The sequence below is a fragment of the Staurois parvus genome, unplaced genomic scaffold, assembly GCF_062004578.1.
Source record: "Staurois parvus isolate SC_StPar_1 unplaced genomic scaffold, SC_StPar_1.0 ptg001816l, whole genome shotgun sequence".
NCBI lineage: Eukaryota > Metazoa > Chordata > Amphibia > Anura > Ranidae > Staurois > Staurois parvus.
The window spans coordinates 48,431-52,970 of NW_028319612.1; positions in this window are offsets into that span (position 1 = coordinate 48,431).

Below are 4,540 nucleotides of genomic sequence, written 5' to 3' on the forward strand. Positions count from 1 at the left end.
AGGTCCTGAATGCACACAGTGCTCTGGTTGGTCTGAGGAGGTCCTGAATGCACACAGTTCTTTGGTTGGTCTGAGGAGGTCCTGAATGCACACAGTGCTCTGGTTGGTCTGAGGAGGTCCTGAATGCACACAGTGCTCTGGGTGGTCTGAGGAGGTACTGAATGCACACAGTATTAGACACACCACACCACTAAGCACACTACGGTCAATACTTTGCTTGCTGGGAGGGGAAGCACTCACGGGCTTTACAGGTGGAGCTCCAAGGACCCCGGAAGTCCCCATAGGTAAACGTCCCTCCCTCACATTTTCATTACCTTTTCATTCATTGGTGAAAATTAAATTGATTTTCCTCATAGTTTTCCTCCATTGATGAATATGTCGGTCATTTTCATGTTGTTTTCATCATTGGAAAAATGCCGCTGAGGAAAATTATGGGTGAAAATGTTTTTGTTGATGAAATTACCACTGCATGCTGGGATTATGTTCCTTGCACCTGATTGGATGCTTTATAGAAAGTGAAGCTTCACCACATTCACTAATCTCTGGGGAAAATGAGGGAACTGCACTTGCAGAGTGCCCAGTCTATTTGCCTTTAGTAACCCACTGACGTCATTCCGCACCCGCCTGCTGTACACATCTGTGGGCGGGGCCAGGTGATTGGCACCCAGAGAGGAGAGAATACACATGGAGACCAGAGATTGCAGTAACGTGTATTGGTAGAAACGTTCTGACAAGGTGGGAACAGAGACAATGTAACACGGCTGAACTGGCCCAGCAGCACTAACACATTGCAGAGGATTCCAAAAAACAAGATTGATACAATTCGTAGGGACATCTCCACTGCACAGACATCCATCCCTCTTAGCATTCCTTATACTAAACCTCCCCCAACACTTTCCTCTTTTGACCTCGCTACTACCGAAGAGGTCACTAAGGTTTTCTCAGAAGCCTGTCTCACTACCTGCCCCCTGGATCCTGTCCCCTCACAACCACTACGGTCACCCTCTTCTTCCATCCTATGCTCCCTCACTCACATCTTCAATCTCTCCCTCTCTACTGGTGCCTTCTCCTCCCCTCTAAAGCATGCGCACATCACTCCCATACTTAACAAGCCCTCCCTGGACCCCACCAACCTGAACAACTTAAGACCCATCTCCCTGCTGCCATTTACCTCTAAACTCCTAGAACGCTTAGTCTACAATCGCCTGAGCTCCTCCCACCTCACCGACAACAACCTTCCTGACCCTTTACAGTCTGGCTGTCGCTCTCTACACTCCACTGACACTGCCCTACTAAACCTCACTAATGATCTACTAACTGCTAAAACCAATGGCCACTACTCCGTACTCATCCCAACAAATGGCCACTACTCCATACTCATCCTAACCAATGGCCACTACTCTGTACTCATCCTAACCAATGGCCACTACTCCGTACTCATCCCAACCAATGGCCACTACTCCATACTCATCCCAACCAATGGCCACTGCTCCGTATTCTTACTACTTGACCTCTCCATGGCTTTTGATATGGTTGTCCATCCCCTCCTCCTCAAAAAACTCCACTCTCTTGGCCTCTGAGACTCTGCTCTCCTGGTTCTCCTCCTATCGCAGCACTCTTTCAGTGTTACCTATAACTCTGCCTCCTCCTCTTCACTCCCTCTTTCTGTAGGGGTCCCTCAAGGTTCCATCCTTGGACCCCTTCTCATCTCCATCTACACCTCCTCCCTTGGTCACTTCATGAACTCCCATGGCTTTAAGTACCATCTCTATGCTGATGAGTGATGACACACAAATCTATCTCTCTACCCCTCACCTCACCCCTTCAGTCTCCTCTCACATTACTAACCTACTAAGTGACATATCTCCATGGATGTCACTCCACTTCCTCAAACTCAGTCTTTCCAAAACTGAGCTCATAGTATTCCCCCCCCAGCCTGTGCCCCCTCCCCCGACTTCTGCATCAGGATCAACAACACTATCATCAGTCCCTCCCCTCATGCCAGGGTATTAGGTGTAATCCTAGACTCCCATCTGTCCTTTCAGCCCCAAATCCTATTGCTCTCCAAATCTTGTAGACTTCACCTCCACAACATCTCCAAGATACGCCCGTTCTTAACCTCGGAAACCACTAAGCAACTTATTCACTCCCTAGTTATATCTCGCCTTGACTATTGTAACTCTCTCCTCATTGGCCGACCTCATCACAGGCTATCCCCTCTTCAGTCTATCATGAATGCTGCTGCCAGACTCCTCCACCTTACTAACCGTTCTGTATCTGCCACCCCTCTCTGCCAATCCCTCCTCTGGCCTCCACTCAGTGTCCTCCACCCCTCTTCCAATCCCTCCACTGACCTCCACTCAGTGTCCTCCACCCGTCTCTGCCAACCCCTCCACTGGCCTCCACTCAGTGTCCTCCACCCCTCTTCCAACCCCTCCACTGGCCTCCACTCAGTGTCCTCCACCCCTCTTCCAATCCCTCCACTGGCCTCCATTCAGTGTCCTCCACCCCTCTCTGCCAACCCCTCCACTGGCCTCCACTCAGTGTCCTCCATCCCTCTCTACCAATCCTTACACTGGCCTCCACTCAGTGTCCTCCACCCCTCTTCCAATCCCTCCACTGGCCACCACTCAGTGTCCTCCACCCCTCTCTGCCAATCCCTTCACTGGCTTCCCGTTGCCCAACGGTTAAAATTCAAAACATTACCAATAACATATAAAGCCATTTATAACTCCGCCCCAAATTACATCACCGATCTTGTCTCCAAATATCACCCAAACTGTACTCTCCGCTCCTTGCAAGACCTCCTACTCTCTAGCTCTTTTGTCTCCTCCTCCCATGCTTGCATCCAGGACTTCTCCAGAGCTTCCCTCATCCTCTGGAACTCTCTACCCCAAATTATCAGACTAACGCCTACTCTGCTCACTTTTAGGTAATCTCGGAAAACCGATCTCTTCAGAGAAGCCTATCCTGCCCTCAGCTAATACTGGAATCTTCTACTCTTCCAACCAGTCCATCAACCACAGTTACTACCTTTTGTAACACTAGCCCCTCCCTCCTAGATTGTAAGCTCCCAGGATCAGGCCCCCTATCCCTCTTGTATTGAACTGCATTGTTGCTGTATTGTCTCCCGTTATATTGTAATGTGCTGAGCAAACTGTTGGCGCCATAAATCCTGTATAATAATAATAATCAGGACTGAGGAATAGGATAGGCAGCATAGGCAGTCTTCAAGGGATCCCAGATCCCTAACAAATGGGATCAGTTACATCAGCATCAGGGACAAGATAGTTGCTGTTGATCCAGGACTGATTCATGATAAATGTCAGCTGGTCAGCGGAGTCTGTGGACAGACGCACTCTTTTATCCGTCACAAAACCTCCAGCAGCACTGAATGTCCATTCGGAAAGCACGCTGGGTGCAGGACAGGTCAGTAGCTGGATGGCATATTGAGCAAGTTCTGGCCAGTGATCCATCCTCAAGACCCAGTAACCCAGTGGATGTTCAGTTGGAAAGGTCACCAAGTCTGCTCTTGCCCCTAGATAATCCTGCACCATATGATGCAGACCCTGCCGATGGGTGCTTACATCTAAGGCCGGCCATAGACGGGTCGAAAATCAGCCGATTTTTCATCCGAAAGAATAATCGACGGATTTTCGCACTGTTAGTGGGTTAATTGGTCAGCCGATTTTCGGGTGTTTTGCACTTTTGGATTATCGCTCATGTTGGAAGATTTGTGGAAAACGGCTGATTTTCACGGCAATGATGGCCAAACCGGACAATTGTTTTAATGAAAAAATATGTGCATGATCCGTGACCTGCAAGGAGCAGAAGTTTGGCTGTTATATGGGGTTATCTTTATGACTTAGTTGCCCGATTTCTGTAAGCGATGGTGATAATGTCAGATTAACCGCCTCCCACCCGCCATATAGTACAATGACGGGCGCAAGGCGGGTCTCTCGTTCTGGGAGGAGTCATATGATGCCCCCCCATTCTAACCGCTCATGCATGGCTCCGGGAGCATGCAACATGGCGATCAGCACTGTCTCCCTCAGACACAGCGGATCACCGATCAATGGAACGAGCCGAAGATGTCGGCTCGGTCATGTGATCAGCTGTGTCCAATCACAGCTGATCGAATGTAAATAGGGAAATGTGGTGAGGAGAGCCGGTAATCGGCATTCCTTGGAGGGGACATATACACTGATCATCAGAGCACTGAGGATCAGTGTGCCCTGATGATCTCTGTAGCCCCAGCAGTGCCACCTGTCAGTGTCCTTCAGTGCCAACTGTCAGTGCTCATCCATGCCACCTGCCAGTGCCCATCAGTGCCACATTTCAGTGCCTAGCAGTGCACATCAATGCCACATATCAGTGCTCATCTGCGCTGCCTTTCAATGTCACCTATCAGTGCCACCTATCAATGCCATTCAGTGCCACCTATCAGTGCTGCCAATCATTGCCAGTCAGTGCTGCCTATCAATGCCATATATCAGTGCTGCCAATCATTTCCAGTCAGTGCTGCTTATCAGTGTCACCT